Source organism: Bombyx mori, chromosome 12 (assembly GCF_030269925.1).
Source record: "Bombyx mori chromosome 12, ASM3026992v2".
NCBI lineage: Eukaryota > Metazoa > Arthropoda > Insecta > Lepidoptera > Bombycidae > Bombyx > Bombyx mori.
This window is the reverse complement of record NC_085118.1, coordinates 872,468-889,768: the sequence shown is the minus strand read 5'-3', so window position 1 is coordinate 889,768 and position 17,301 is coordinate 872,468. Positions and strand designations below refer to the sequence as shown.

The 17,301-nt window shown below is 39.1% G+C and overlaps 2 long non-coding RNA genes across 2 annotated transcripts; one reads left to right on the top strand and one right to left on the bottom strand.

Moving 5' to 3' along the window:
- Window positions 1-5,374: 5,374 nt before the first annotated feature.
- Window positions 5,375-10,896, top strand: LOC110385753 (uncharacterized). Its single transcript, XR_009974431.1, has 5 exons — window positions 5,375-5,510; window positions 5,662-5,866; window positions 5,985-6,153; window positions 8,627-8,728; window positions 10,300-10,896. It is a non-coding gene; the product is annotated as an uncharacterized LOC110385753 (long non-coding RNA).
- Window positions 10,897-15,443: 4,547 nt separating this feature from the next.
- Window positions 15,444-16,998, bottom strand: LOC110385762 (uncharacterized). Its single transcript, XR_002431017.3, has 3 exons — window positions 16,892-16,998; window positions 16,621-16,719; window positions 15,444-15,843 (listed from the first exon to the last, which is right to left on the bottom strand). It is a non-coding gene; the product is annotated as an uncharacterized LOC110385762 (long non-coding RNA).
- Window positions 16,999-17,301: the final 303 nt, after the last annotated feature.

Below are 17,301 nucleotides of genomic sequence, written 5' to 3'. Positions count from 1 at the left end.
TCACCTCCTCTGATGTTTCAAAACATTCCTCGCGTTCGTTCGTTCTAAGAATTTTTTGTTTTTAGTTGCACTAGACGCGCGCTACACGCTACTAAAGATCTCGGGAACGGCTCTGAGGTGGTCTGTGTAAATGCTACGCAGAAAATTGTAGCGTTTTACAAGATGCGTTGGTTTTGCAAGCTTTATATATCTGCTAGGGTCAGTTGAGGCGTCAGATACAGACAGGAGAGCCGCTAAATTGTAATTTTCTAAGTCGTTGTAGCTGAATCTGGTTCGGGTGAAGCTCTCAGGTATAATTAACCTCTAAGCATTATGTATGTAAAGATTTTTTTTTATTGCTTATTTGGGTGAACGAGCTCACAGCCCATCTGGTCTTAAGTGGTTACTAGAGCCCATAGACATCTATAACGTAAATGTGCCACCCACCTTGAGACATGAGTTCTAAGGGTGGCGCATTTACGTTGTAGATGTCTATGGGCTCCAGTATCCACTTAACACCAGGTGGGCTGTGAGCTCGTCCACTCATCTAAGCAATAAAAAAAAAGACTCTTACCAAGTGTACGTTGTTAAATATTTTTAGCAGCGTCTGGGCTTCGACTCCATACGAGTTAAGCACGATATTGCGCTCACAATAAGTTTACAGTAATTTCATATATATTATTCATAGTGCTTATTCGTAAATTATAAATAGAGAATTATATATAATTATAAAAAAATATAAAATTTTATACTTCTTGGTTCAAAAATGTCGAACATCGCATGTAGTTTTCGTATCCTAATATATGTTTATTTTACCTCTTTTTAAGCAGCGGCTTGGCTCTGCTCCTGGCACTGCTAACGTTCAGGAGTGACGATAACCACTTACCATCAGTGGGGCCATATGTTCGTCTGTCTACATCATCATAATCGGTTGCTCTTGGCAGAGCAGTCGTGGTCATGTGGAATTCTTGCTTATTAAAGCCTTGACAGATGTTTTCCATAGTTTGCGAACCGAGGTGTTCCCCATCTTTTTATATGGGGTTGAGACCTGGACTGTGAAAGAAAGAGAAAGAAGAAGGATCAGTGCATTAGAAACGTGGTGCTGGAAAAGGATGCTCCGTATATCTTGGACTGGGCATCGCACCAACGCCTCGATCCTAAAAGAACTAAATATCTCTCAAAGGTTGTCGTCAGCAGTGCAATCCAGGATTCTTCGTCTGTCTACAAGGGCAATAAAAAAAAACTTCAAAATATTACATACTTAAAAAACACCGATAAATATTAACTTTTAACCAACACGGAATTTCATGATAAACGCCTTGAGAATGATGAAATTTCCTACTTCGTTAATATTTTATATTCCTCCTTTAAGCGGGAAATTTAAAAAAATAATCTTTGCCTTTAAGTTTAATATACTTGTTCCAAAACTCGTAAGCTATGAACTTTTCAATACACACAGACAAAAGCTCAAAACTTCCGACCAATTTCAAAAAGAAAGCTCCAAAAAGCTCCATAAGTACTCACATTGTTAATTTATCACGAAATTAATCAGTTTAAATTCAATAAGATTATCTTTTAACTAGTCTCGGTTTACTAACGCACCTCGGGCGGCGTTCTTTGATGTTGTTTGTTGGCCGTTTGATGTTGCCGCCGCTGTACTGGCCAGTGTTAAAACATACGATTACGAAAATTTACATTAAACATTTACGTTAGCGCTGAATTTCTTGGTAGATGCTTAAGAATTATGTTGTTTTTATCACATGGGTAGACAAGCGCACGGCTCACCTGATTACAAGTGGTTTCCGCGGCCAGCAGACAACGCAATATGAGTACCATTACCACGCAAGCAGGTAGGTAGTTAGGTTTCGATAGGTAGCGGCTTGGCTCTGCCCCTGGCATTGCTGAAGTCCATGGGCGACGGTAACCTCTCAACACCAGGTGGGCCGTATGCTCGTCTGCATACAAGGGCAATAAAAAAAACGCAAGTCTTAATTGATTTGGATACGGACGATATGTGTTATCTTAAAAACCGCGCCATTGTTTGTGCAAGATATAGACAGGATTGTGGTACTCACATAATCCACATAGGATTCAGAAGGTGCCCTACGACAAAAGACAAATTAGAGATTCGTTTTTTTATTGGAGTATCAACCCTATATCAATGGTGGTTTTATGTTAGATTTCGATCACTATCCGTTCGCGTTGAGATGAAAAATTCAATTGCAGAAGAAATATTTTAGTTTTCCGTCAAAATTAGCCGACATTCGTACTTAAATCGACGTACTGAAGCGGCAACTCCACTCGCAGCATCAGGGGTCCCATTAAGTGATACAGAATGCTTTAGGTGTACAGGAGACAAGCTGCTCCCTATCTTGCCATCGCAGCCTTTAACGGGATCTTTGCAGAAGGCGATATAGCTTATGGGAAACAGGCACAGTTCAGTGTGCTTAGTTCGAGTTTTTAACGTTCTCGATAGCGTAAAAGTTAACTCAAATTTGTTTGGAGTTGGAACGTTTACCTACGTTTGCCGCCAGGGGCGCTGTTCCAACTGCATACAAATGTGAGTTAACTTTTACGCTATCGAGAACGTTAAAAAACTCGGACTAAGCACACAGAGGAGTGCACACCATCAACCCGCGCTATCGATATATCAATATAGTTAAACCTACTTTTACGGTTTAATCGCGCACATAGTTAGCAAAGCACACACACACAAACACACAAATGACCACGAATAACACCTTGGTTAACCGCGACCACGATAACTGTAGTGTTCGAAACTTAGGACATTTTGTATTGACAATAATATGTAGTTGCGAGACAAAACCGTTTAATAAAAATAAAAAAAATCAATGAAATGAGAATTTTACCAATGTAATTAAAGTCAATTGAATATGCATTCTTATTATTATTATTTTTTATTGCCCTTATAGGCTGACGAGCACACGGGTCACGTGATGGTGAGTGGTTATCGTCGCTCATGGACTCAGTAACGCTAGGGATAAAGCTAAGCTGCTGCTTACCGTTAATTAAGAATTATAAATTATTATGGACTACTCTAAAACTACTGGTCAGTTCTTGATAAATTTAAATGGGACCACATGAGAAGTACCAGATTTGTAATAAAAATCATCATAATTGGTTCATCTAGAAAAAAGTTCAGAGGTAATACGCTTAAAAATACACTCGAATGGAGAAACTTCCTCCTTTATTTGTCGGTTAAAAACAGTTTCAATTAGTATGCCTGTGATTCACGGATACTGGGGACAATACAACCTTAGTAATAAGGTAAAGGTAAAGGTCTGTAAAGATATGTCTGATGAATTGCTTGTGTACCAGCTTTTCGCATTACAATCAAACGCATATTTAGGTTCCCGTTTGCGGTGGGAGCTTTTTTTGGTTTCAATAAACAAGGCAAAGGGAAATCAATTAGTATTGATCTTTTGATCCGCCTGATTGATGGCCAATCATGGATCCGGCTTCAAACGACGGGTTAATTTGCGTGTTATCTCGGCTTTTGTTTGATGCTACTCTGTAAATGGATTCCGTTGATTAACCACCGCTGGTATATGGTGATGTGAGGTAAATACGGGAGTTCAGTTTAGTGCAGTTCGTGTTTGTATTGATTTATTATTTAGGAGTGTTAAGGACACATATGCAGTGAATTGGAAATGAGAGCTCATCTTTTATTTGTATGATTTGACTGTGGAATAAATTCGGGAAAGTAATACAGAATCAGATATTCGATGTCAGGCAATATGTAAGCAACATGATGTCAACTTTTCTCGGTAATGTTTTTTTTGCCGATTTTTTTAATTTTTAATGAAATTTAAAGTAAAAATGTTCCGATTAACACGTTGACGGCGTTATGCGACTTAAAAGCCCCACACGCGACTATTCCCTGATGCCGCAGTCAAAACTTTTCGCTTGGTGCGTTAAGACGACAAGTGCACATTTCTATAAGTACGGGTACAATCGAAAATATTTTTGAGGCCTATCTGGTCTCATACGGTAAATAAGTCCAATCTTGCTTTGGAAAGACCTCACGTACTGGTAAAAATCCATCATATAGTCTCGCACTCTACGTGTTACGCCTCAACGCGTCTTTGATGACAGGTCATTCCTGATTTTGATATCACTATTGATGTTGATTTGATACCGATGACATGTTGAGCTTTTGGCCTTGAGCTTAGGCAATGTTTCTTGTTTATTCGTATAAACTTAGACTTCATAAAACCTAAAAGGACGTAACAACAACCAAATTCGGACCGTCGCGGTGTCGGTCTAAAGAGCAATAATTTCACTCGATCGGTGGAAAATTTTCCCTTTGTCGTATACGCCCAAAGTGGGTTAAGTCGGTAGGATCCACGAGTATATCATCCAGTTGAGACCACGAAGATGTATGGCCGTTATTGGGCAACAAATATCGCTCGCAGATAATTTCTTATTGTAGACGTGTTTGTTTCTCATGGATTGCGTGAGGATATTTTGAATCCTGGTTTCGACAATTTTGTTTATTCACGAAGACATTAGGAAGAGAATTCGGTTCATAGGTGAAGATGTTTTTTTTTCCAAAAACTCAGTATTAACTTCATGCGTTGAATGATTTTCAGGCGTTTGTATTTTATTGTATGGCGCTCTGGTTTGAGTTTTTAGTTGGTGTAGGTGGTATTTTATTCAAATTCGACGCGTAGTGCTTTGCGGAATTTGAAGTTGTTGAAACAACTGTACTAAGCTGTACTTTCTCGACGGAGATCCCGGCGAAATTTGCTAGCGGTTAGAAGTCAATATTGTTTTTTGACAATGGCGTTGTCAGGGAAACTGTCAAACTATTGTTTACCGTTAAAGATTCTCGAACCTCGTTATACCTAGACGACTAATCGCCCTAAATTGTTTACATTGTAGAATGGACAAAGTCAGGATATCGTTAACACTCGCGCATGATCTTTAAAGACTATTTAAACGTCCAAGTCTGCTTGTCAACCGTCAGTGGCTCCACCATCGAGACAGGACAGCGACTACAGCATCCGCTTCCGACGGTTGAATCAACATTCAGTTCGAAACCACTGTACCGACTAAATTAAGACCTTACGTAAAGTTTTATTTAAAAACAACAAACCTCTGTAACGCAACCAATTTTTTTTAATTTTTTTTATTGGGTTAGACGAGCTCACAGCCCACCTGGCGTTTAGTGGTTACTGGAGGCCATAGACATCTACAACGTAAATGTGCCACCCACCTTGAGATATAAGTTCTAAGGTCTCAAGTATTCTTATCTGTAAGCTTGAACGTTTATTTCCAAAACATTTAATGTGTTTGTACTTAAAAGGTTTTTTTTTTAAATACCCTCACCATTCGACCGTGAATTTTAAGGGATTCCAACGTCGACAACAGCGCATTGTTTGCAATCATTATCGTATCGCTTACGTCAAACTATCGAATTACGTGTGTTTTAAAAACATTCGTAATCCCAGCGCAATTACTGTAATGCGATATTTGTCGTTGTTTTGGGCGGCAGACTCCATTAAGTGGTAAGCCGTGATCTGGCGTCGTCTGGACACGACGATGGATGCTAAGTGTCTCCTCATGAGCCTTGAGCTGCGCTCTGACTGGGTAATGAAATAATAAATGGGACATAAAACTGTAAATTTAACGTGACCTTTCTGTTTCTTATTGTTCTAGATAGGTAAAACCAGGTAAAACTCACCATCTGCCGTGACGCTCAAAGTGTAAAGTACTCGAAGTCATCGGAATCCTGATAAGAGGCGCCGGTCTTGATACTGGAACATACTGGAACATTTACAATGAATTTTGATTTTTAAGTTGATGGGACTGATTTCTCTGTTGCGGCTTTTCATCAAAGGCCTCACAGTGTGGGCTGGCACAGGTATACCGTCACCTCGTCTATTCTTTTTGTGAAGCAGACGTACCTTCAAAGTAGACGTGTGGGAGAGTGTTTTTTTTTAAGTTGTTTATATTAATTAACGTAGTTTTTTTTTCAACAGACGGAGTTGATATTGGTACAAAGTTCGGCCTAGGGCCCTAAAATTCCTTGGGTCCGCGGTCTGCTCCCAACACCTTGCAGATCGTCAAGTCCCACATACGCCGCGCACCCCCTAGTCGCGGGGATCTCGTAGGAGGTTCAGCCCCCAGCCCGAAAAAAACAAAAAAAAGGTACAAAGTTCGGCCACATGTTTCAAGGTGCGTAGTGGTATCGATTATATTATCAGTGGGTAAATGCGTTCTTAGTACGGCTTCCGATCGACTCAGCTAAAACGCACGATTACTTAACGCCTATATAAGAAAGGCTACACAACCAGTTGCGATAATTAAGAATGTCTCGTACGTTGTTCGAAGGCAGTTACGATAAGTTGACTCCTGATACACAAATGGACCCTGTTTTGAGTAAATATCAATGTTTTAATTATTATTATTATTATTCGGTGGAATACGAGACTGAATGTCCGTAGGGTTGCCATCAAGAGATATGAAACTGACGAGTCGCGGGCACGATTTTTTAAAAACATTTTAAGTATTTTGCTTTTCAAATGGAGATTAAGGAAGGGAACTCATTTAATGTTAACGCAGCTAAGTTCTGGTGCAAATTTTATGAAATATGCACGCCTGACTTTTCTGTATCTCTGTTGAATATGAGTGTTAGAGCAAGATAAAAAATCGCTTCATCAATTTAGTTTTCCTAAAATAGTTGACAAGAGCTTTGAAAATGAAAAAAATAAAAATTAAATTGTAATCTGAATGAAAAAAAAATAAAATAAAAGTGTGTGTGTCCGCTCCGACGCACGACTGGAGTTTACTGGATATAAAAAATTAAACGAAACAATACGAGAAATAGTTCTATATTACGACAACACGATACACTACAGATTATTAACAAAAAAGTGTGTGTGTCCGCTCCGACGCACGACTGGAGTTTACTGGATATAAAAAATTAAACGAAACAATACGAGAAATAGTTCTATATTACGACAACACGATACACTACAGATTATTAACAAATTAACGAGACACAAAACAAACGACTAACAAATATATAAAATACAATAATGAGAGAAACGCGCGATCAGTACGAGGCTTTGTGGCGGACTGCCGGCGCAGCAGCCCGGCGTCACCTGCGATAACGCATTTCGTGTGACATGCGCAATCAGGCGCATAACGCATTTCGTGTGACATGCTAGTACGATTTTGGTCCCCATAATTTTCATACCCCGGGCCTATATATGTAAATCGATTCTAAAGGAGTAAACTCCAATTAACGAGACACAAAACAAACGACTAACAAATATATGAAAATACAATAATGAGAGAAACGCGCGATCAGTACGAGGCTTTGTGGCGGACTGCCGGCGCAGCAGCCCGGCGTCACCTGCGATAACGCATTTCGTGTGACATGCGCAATCAGGCGCATAACGCATTTCGTGTGACATGCTAGTACGATTTTGGTCCCCATAATTTTCATACCCCGGGCCTATATATGTAAATCGATTCTAAAGGAGTAAACTCCAAAAAAAAGATTTTTTGTATTATCTTTGTAGTATTCAAACGCTTATGGCTTGCGATAAATATTTGAGCAGTTTCACTCATTCTGTCACAGCTTATTTTCTTTCAGTCTGGTATTACTGTTATCTTGGTTCTTTTTTATATATTTTCACCGGCTTATTATAGTTTGTAAACGATTTCGTACATTACAATTCGAGAGCATGTATCGAACTTTACCTAATCTAAATTGTTATGTAAAATCGAACATTTCGGAAGGTCAGCCGATCATATCTTAACAAATTATTACACAGAAGTCTTATTCTTATCAGCAACGAATAAGGTTGGATGTTGATTAACTTAAGTTAAATTGTTGATAAGGATGTGAAAGTGCCTTTTAGCTTCTTAATAATGGTATGTTGTTGTAGCGGGTAGCTGTCATGAAACACAAGATGTTCGTGTTCAAGATATTCGTATTTGAAGTCGTCGTGGCCTGAAGGATAAGACGTCCGGTGCATTCGTATGTAGCGATGCACCGGTGTTCGAATCCCGCAGGCGGGTATCAATTTTTCTAATGAAATACGTACTCAACAAATGTTCACGGTTGACTTCCACGGTGAAGGAATAGCATCGTGTAATAAAAATCAAACCCGGAAAATTATAATTTGCGTAATTACTGGTGGTAGGCCCTCTTGGGAGTCCGCACGGGTAGTTACCACCGCCCCGCCTATTTCTGTCATGAAGCAGTAATGCGTTTCGGTTTGAAGGGTGGGGCAGTCGTTGTAACTATACTGAGTCCTTAGAAATTATATCTCGAGGTGGGTGGCGCATTTACGTTGTAGATGTCTATGGGCTCCAGTAACCACTTAACACTAAGTGGCCTGTGAGCCCGTCCACTCACCTAAGCAATAAAAAAAAATTGACAGTTGTCCGAATTTTGCTTATGACATTTTCAAGATAAACTTGCATAATATATACAAGTTCCGAATAACAAAACTCGGACTGTCGGTCGAGGGAGCAATTTCATCCGCTCGGTGGAAGAGCACAGTTTATTGAGTTTCTCGCCGGCTCTTCTCAGTAGGTCGCGATTCTGATCCGGTGGTAGATTCGAAGCATACCTCTTGCTAGGTCTACTATTAGCAAATTTTCTCAGGTTCAGCCCGTGAGCTCACCTATCCGTCTGCGCGCAGTAGGATTTACCTCGTAGGCTGTCAACGATTATGCTGGGGAGAAGAAGAAGGGAAGAAAAAAAAAGGTATACTGTGATAATGTTTTTGTATAAATGTTTTACAATATTTTATTCGATTTCAATCGGTAATTAATTATGTACTATCTTATACGTGTAATTGAGTCTTCAAAGCAATATATTAAAATAGTTGACGGCTTGCCTTGTCTTGTCCTTGGGCTCTGGTACCCACTTAACCGCAGGTGGCAATGGTAGGCAGGGGAGTTGCTCTGCCTCTGGCATTGCTGACGTCCATGAGCGACAGTGACCACTTACCATCAGGTGGGCCGTATGCTCGTCTGCCTACAAAGGCAAAAAAAAGGTGATACGTGAGCTCGATCACGCGATTAAAATAAATTAGTTTTCTATTAACATCGTTTTAAGTCGTCTGTTCATCTGCTTTTGTAAGTTAATAATATGAACAAACGATTGAGGTCATCCGACTGTACCTTTGTGTATCTGGGTATTGTTGGTTGATTGTAGTAAGTGGTCGTGCAGTGGTGGGTGGCAGAGGTCCCGCAGACGACCGCGCCCGGCCAATAACGTCAGCCCGAGGTCCAATTACACGAGTTAACCTCATGGCGCGGGTCACAATATAATTTAATAACCGCGCTTCCACTTTGAACGCTTGTACATTTACAAGTACATTTACATTGTTATATTTTGTTGAGTATTCTTGTGTTTTATCGGGTTCGCGGTTTGTCCTGGGGGATTGCTGTACCCACGCAATCACTCAATATGAAATGGGCTGAGATCCACTAAGATCCACTCGTCCAGTGCAATAAATAAAAAGCCCACCGTTTGTGAATACACTGCCCATGGACGTGAATAAAACGATGACAATATTAATAGAACATTATGCATGCTATAAATTACATTATTTCTTTATTTATTATTATTATTACCATCCGACAGAAAGTTTTAAATTTGAGGATGGCCTCAGAGCTGCTTAGCCGTTAGAATTGTTGATATTCATGAGCGAGTAACGGTGACTCACCATCAGGCCTAAATCACGATTCTGCAGGATAGCCGTCGGAGTGCCATGGTTTCTTAGGAATGTGGATCTCCACGATGACCTGGAGCTCGACTCATTTAGTAAGTATCTGCAGTCGGCATCGCTGCGCCATTTTGAGAAGGCGGCACGACATGAGAACCCTCTCATCGTAGCCGCTGGAAATTACATACCCGACCCAGTAGACCGAATGGTAAACCGTCGACATCGCCCAAAGCACGTCATTACGGATCCTCCTGATCCATTAACGGTGCTTTTAGGCACCACAAGCACCGGTCACCGTCCTCGTCGAACCCGTCGCTTGCGACGAAGGGCTCGACGAGTGAACTAACTCATAGACACAGCCCACAAACGTTAGGGCGACGCTGAAATAGCCTCTCAAGGCTATCAGCATAGGTAGGAATAAAAAACCAACAGGCAGGCCGTAGACTGGTTTGCCTTTAAAGGCCCTAATTTTTTTTTCTTCTCCTACCTAAGCTGATGGTCTAGAGAGACCATATCAGCGTAACCTTAACTAGTAGGTGAGCTCACGGGGCTCAAACCTGACGATGCTGCTAACACGAACCCTAGCAAGAGCCGTGCTTCGCAGAATCTACCACCGGATCGGAAACGCGACCCACTGAGAAGATCCGGCGACAAACTCAGCGGGCTGTGTCTGTGGGTTAATTTACTCGCCGAGCTTTTCGTCGCAAGCGACGGGTTCGACGAGAACGATGACCGGAAAGAAAAAAAAAAGTGGAGCCCAGGATGGGTGTAAACTTGTTGTTGGTCAATATACATAATTGAACGATTTTAAACAGCACACGGACTCATTAGTTCGCACCCTAGTCAACGAAAACTTAAAATTAAAACCAGGGGTGAGGCACAGTGGGAAGCGATGTCGTAAAAATAATAATTAGATTGAAAATAATCAAGCTGGGTTCATTCTTTAAACTCGAATGAATTGATTCGCGATATAAATGGACATGATGATGGTATCGACTCGTACGCATTTACAACCAGCATTTTTTTTTCTTAGGTGAGTGGACGAGCTCAGGGCCCACCTGAAGTAAAGTGGTTACCGGTGTCCATAGACATCTACAACGTAAATGCCGCCACTTACCTTGAGATTATATTCTAAGGTCTCAGTTTTTATAGTAAAGCTTTATGAGTAATTACGCAAATAAAAAAACTGTTTAAAAACAAACTAACTTTTATTTTTATCATGCCATGCTATTATTTAATCGTGGGAGTAGTTGGTGAACAGCGTTAAGGACGTGTTTCCTTTGAAATTGCCTGTCGGGCGTCTTATTGTTTAGGGTACGATGAGTTTTTTTAGAAATAGTAGTTACTAAAGTTTTGGCTTATCAGTTGATAGGTAATTTATTGTTGTGATTATTAATTTAATTATTAATAAAACGTTGGTAGCCCCTGACGCTGAACGTAATCCGCCCGCATATCTTTACCCTGTAGAACAATTACGGGTGTCCTGACACGCCATCCGTTTGCTCTGACCGATGCTGTCCACACTCGAGGGCTGACCGTCACATTTGCTATTGAACGCTGATCCATTGAAAATAATCAGCCCGTGCAAAACTCGTATTTCATTTTAAGTTTTGCCAGTTTTTATTGGTGGTAGGACCTCTTGTGAGTCAACTGTAAGTGACTAACTGAAAGGATTGTGTTTAAACTTTTAAAAAAAAAAACATTGCTATGGCATAATTTATCCAGGTGCTCTCGATGTCACTAAGGTAATTACTACTTTTACCTTAAATAATATTATATTATTTTCTTTACCTCATATTCAGTCCTTCAAATTATATCAGCAAAAGTCCTTCCCCTGGTTCTTTAGTTTTAAACAAATTAGTATTACAGTTGATTTTAAATCAGCATAGCATACTGGTGCTAGGACCCCGCCTATTTCTGCCGTGAAGCAGTAATGCGTTTCGGTTTGAAGGGCGGGGCAGCCGCTGTAACTTAGAACTTATATCTCAAGGTGGGTGGCGCATTTGCGTCGTAGATGTCTATGGGCTCCAGTAACCCCTTAACACCAGGTGGGCTGTGAGCTCGTCCACCCATCTAAGCAATAAAAAAAAAGTTTATGTTAGTTTTAGTAGTTCTGAATCTGTCAGTTTGAAACTTGCGACTTTGACGTGGTTCAGTTTCTCTTCGTATACAGTTTACGTAAACGACCTCTGTCTGATGAAGTTACTGGGTCTACAATCAGCTCGTAGCTGCAACTTCATCTCCGAGAGGGATCACATAGACTAATATTCGCCCAATTATTGAAATTCGAACATGATGCCCAATTCCCCAAGGCTTCCATTAATCAAATCAAATCAAATCAAATAAAAAAAAATTATTCAACATAAATGAAAGTACATACTTGTTGAACGTCAAAAGAACTACCGCCAATTCACAAGAACTAACCTCCGTCCTGAGAAGAATTGGCAAGAAACTCAGCGGGCATGTCTTTTTTTTTTTTAATATGATATTATTATTTATTTATTTTTTAATATTAGTTTTTTTTTTAAATATGATTTTTTTACAGTGTGTATTATAACGTAACAATTACTACAATATTGAAATGCCCGGAGCGAGCAACTCATTCCCACTTTGTGCAATCTTCTAGATAATCATTAACTTTATAGTAAGCTTTATTGCACAGATGTTCTTTAATATTCTTAATAATGATATTAATTACGTTGTATCTTTGTTATTTTGAAGAAAAAAATACATCCTAATTTTTTATTTATTGATTGACATTGAAATAAATAAACAAACATAATAGAAGTAACTGTTGAAATATTAAGGGAAAAAGCGTAATTTATCTTTTGTGGTTTTTTGTTCATTTATCAATAGAATTCCGTAACTTTTAAAACTTCTTTTTAGTGCGTAATGTACATTTTATAAAAAAAATATATTATTGAATATTCAAATCTCTACGTGGTTACAATGGTAGAATTCGATTTTTGTCCTCTGTCAGTGGGTCAAGGCTATGTTTTTGTTAGTAATGATTAAAAAACCAACAATAGACAATGCATATTCAAATATTAATATATGCTGTATCTACTTAGTGGAAAAACAAATAAAAATTAAATTATTACTGTACTATTTTTATGTTTAGCTAGTTAGAAATGCTTTTAACACTGGTGCGGTTTGTGGTCAGCCCTGGCTCGTACAGTGATTAGTCACAGTGGTCACCGTCAGCGGAACGGATTAGTTATAACCACATTTAACCAACAAACAACGTAACCCTTTTAACTATCGGTCTAACTTATAAGAGTGCGGTACATACTATTTTTGTATTACAATTTTTGTACAGTGGAAAATAACCTCCATAGTTGTGATTGATATGTTTTTTTTATTGCCCTGCAGACGAGCATGGGGCCCACCTGATCGTGAGTGGTTACCGTCGCTCATGGACTTCAGCGATGCCAGAGGCAGAGGCAAGCTGCTGCCTACCGTTAAGTACTCTCCACAAGCCTCGTTTGAAAAAGGATATGTCATAGCGCTCGGGAAACACCGTGGAGAAGAGGTGCGTGACAAAAAAGATCTTTGGAAGCGCACTGTGGATGAACGCAGTGGCTCCAGGCAGCATGGATGAATTCTACTCCGGTGGCGGGCGGTGCGATTTTAAAAACGAGATGATGGTATCAAGTAGAAGTTTGAAGTGTGAAGAAATAAATTTAGGTAATATTTTAGCAAGGTTCAGTAATGCTTCAAATATATTAGTTGATGTATGTCACCATGGATATGTGCAACATCAGAGACACAACACACAGCATCGATTCTTAAATTTAGTTTGAAGAAAGACACTACTTTGTAGTATTATCATTGGTTTTGCACCAGCCGTAGACTACCAGCCAACGTTTCATTTACTTTACAGTTTTCGTGGTTATGGAAGTTGGAAATAGTATAAGGATAATAATTTAGGCGCGATTATACTTCTACTACTTCTACTACTAACTCGTGTGAAGTACAAGAAGTCAAAATCATTATCAAAATGTCCTGGAGACTTGAAGTGACAGTCGAAGCGAAGGTGGTATTGTCTTTTGATTTTTGTGTACGGTAACTACTGAATAGGGCTATTGGCCATAACCAAGCAGGCTATTTTATCCTAGTTCTATCCCGTGGGCAGAACACAAGCCAGAAGGTCAGATGAGTAAGATGTCAGATGGTCATATGGGGTCCCTAGTAAGGGAAGCACTTGGTGGTAGTTTGTCCCATGCGGTCCATGCCACACATGATCAAGTACTGTGGAGGAACGTCACATGTGGTAGCGATCCTCAGCAGTGAGGGAACGATATAGAAGAAGAATCCCGTTTATATAACAGCTTCAAGTAAGTTATTGTTGGTAGGGTATAGTTTGAGACCACACGGGTAGGTATTACCACTGCGCCTATTTTTGCCGCAAAGCAGTACCGCGTTCCTGTGTGGTGAGTGGGACAGTGGTTGTACTGTAAAATTGGACTGTGACCTCATGTCTCAAGGTGGGCATAGCATTGTGATGTTTATAGATTCAGGTAACCACTTAAAAACACATACAAAAAAAAATTCACGATTCAGTGAAGCTTTTACAGCTTTTGATTTAGTAGGTATGGAATTTTGTTTCTCATACCTATTGTAATTGTTCTATTATCGCAAGCCTCGAACTTGACAGTTTTTTTTTTTATTTAAATTATCTATCTCTTTACTTTTTATTATCATAAAACTTATTGCACACATCGAGGACTGGCATGATCGTTGTTTATGTGTCAGGACATTAAGAAAAAACGCAAATAGTACATGCAGCCTTGTCTCGAAGGTAGCTGATTAGCTATTGTTTAGGTTAAACAAGAAAACGTATATCTAATTAATTATTAGCACGTGCCACCATCTCAGTCGATTCAACTGTGAAGGTGTCATGCGTTTCAGTTTGAACATTTCAACTGAAAGCTTAGCTTTCACCCTTTAATGTTTTTTAGTAAACATTTCAGGGTCTGAGTTCTTTTGTTCCAACTGCTGTAAAGTAGTAAAAAAGTATTAATCATAATCGGTTGCTCTTGGAAGAGCAGTCGTGGTCATGTGGAATTCTTGCTTATTAAAGCCTTGACAGATGTTTTCCATACTTTGCGAACCGAGGCCCGGCGCACACACGCGTTAAGTGGGAATTCAGTAAGGTCTTTCACTTGATCAGTCCAGCGCATGGAAATTCATCCACGAGATCTCTTACCATTGACCCTGCCCTGAACAACAAGTTTCTCGATAGACTCTTCTGGCCGTCGCGACGTAAAAAGTACCAAATAAAAAAGTACTACCCGCTTTTTATTTCTCGTTTGTACCACACGTCATTCACCCCTTTATCTAGTTGCAACCAGGGTCAATTGTCACGGATTCTTGAGCCACATTCACGGCCATCATCCAACTGATCCATCGCTCTCCAAACAATTAATAACAATCATTTTAAATCATTTTACAAGCACTAAATCATTGTTTACTTATAAAATGTTATTTGTTGCTTTTTGAGCCAATAGAGTAGTAAAGATTAAGATAAATTGTTTTAGATGTGTTTTGGAGTTAAGGCAGTCAATTGCGGGTGCGATAAAATATAAAAAATATTAAGAAAATCTACAAATGTATACCTAGGATATATTTTTCTCTGCGTTGAATCAAATCTTAACCTGCCGATGTCATTCGATCCTTGTGGCCAAAGGCTACACATATTTACGAAACACTATTTACTTGTCAACAAGGATGCAAAAATGGCTGATAGTTGTTTTAATTTTTTTATTAATAACAATGTTTTACGACATCTAACAATTTCAGAGAACTAATCCGATCCTGATTTTGCGTTTAATAATACATAATATATAAATACATTTTGAAATATTGGATAAGCCCAATATATGTATTATGTAATTAAGATTGAATGAAATTTAAATGTTATGTTTAAATGTAAATTAATAAAATATAATACTGAAATTTTCAAAATGCCTCACAATGTTTTTAATCTTAATTACATTTGTTGTTAACATAATTGTTCTAAGATTATAAATTCTTATCACCTTGAAAAGATGAAACACTGCAACGCCACTGTACACTTTCTCAGTTTGCTCTAAGTTTGTATCATTCCATACGTCCAGATAGTATGACACAATTTACCAGCACAACTCTAAAATAGGGAATAGAGAATTATTTTCACGACTCATGGACGAGATATATTTCTTTATTTAAAGTACTACTATAGTGAACATGGGGACGGGCCATATACTGCGAAGTACTCAAGAAAAGTGGCGCAAGATCATCACAGAATTGTACCTTTAAGTGGGTAAAAGCAGTAGAGGAAGGCAAGGGATGAGATGGGAGGATGAGATAAAATTTGACAGCCGGTCCTAACTGGAGGAGGGTTGCTTAAGATAAGGTAGACGACCATAGAAGATGTTAGAGGATACCTATACTAAAACGCCTACTGAACTGAGAAACATTCTTTAAAATGTATGAAAATTAAATCAACCGTCCTAAAAGTTCAGCATAAAGGGCTCATTGATTGATTGATTGATTAATTTAGTAAGTTCAGAGCTCTTCAGGTATTTGGTACCTGAAGATGCCTGGTGTTACACCTGGTGTGCACCTGGTGTTAAGTGGTTACCGAAGCCCATAGACAACGTAAATGCCGCCACCCACCTTGAGACATGAGTTCTAAGGCCTCACTTGAACAGTATGACGGCTGTCCCGCCCTTCAAACCGAAATGCACTACTGCTTCAAGGCAGAAATAGCCAGGGTGGTGCTATCTACCCGTGCGGACTCCCAAGCTGTCATAACATCAGTAATTACGCAAATTATAATTTTGCAGATTTGATTTTTATTACACGATGTTATTCTTTCACCGTGGAAGTCGATCGTGAGCATTTGTTAAGTATGTACGTATTTCATTGAAAAAATTGGTACCTGTCGGCGGGATTCCAATACCGATGAATCGCTACATATCAATACACCGGCCATTTAATCCTTTAGGCCACGACGACTTCTCATCCGGTTCGTGAGCACCTGTAATATCAGTGGCATAGTAAACATACTATAGAATTGAGGAATACGGAAATACTCCACATGGAATGCTCGGCTGATTTGTGACAGAACTAACAACAAAGAACACTTCATTTAGAATGCACCGATTTGAAACTGGAAACATCATTAATAAATTCATAATACAGATACGAACAGTTCTTTAAGACGGATCTGCAACAATCTGCGGTCAACAAAGACTTAATATAGGGGCTCATTGGACACCAATTTGTGAGTTCTCGGCCCACAATAACTTCCATTACAAGACTGGAATACGCAATTGAGTGTCCGACGTTATGATTGTGTTAGCATCGTTTTGTGTATCCATTGTTAGATTGATGTATTGTCTGTTTATAAAATATTGAGAATGTGGGAAATAATTTCAAGGCATACTGTGAGGACATAGCTTCATTTACATTATTCTAAAGAAAAGGAGTTTCAATTGAAAATAAGTAAGTAATACGTGACCTACAGGTCATAGGAATCATTAAGACAAATCGAATGAGTCCAAATTAGATGAATTTGATAATTGGTTATATAGGGAATCCGCTGGATAGCTATTTATTG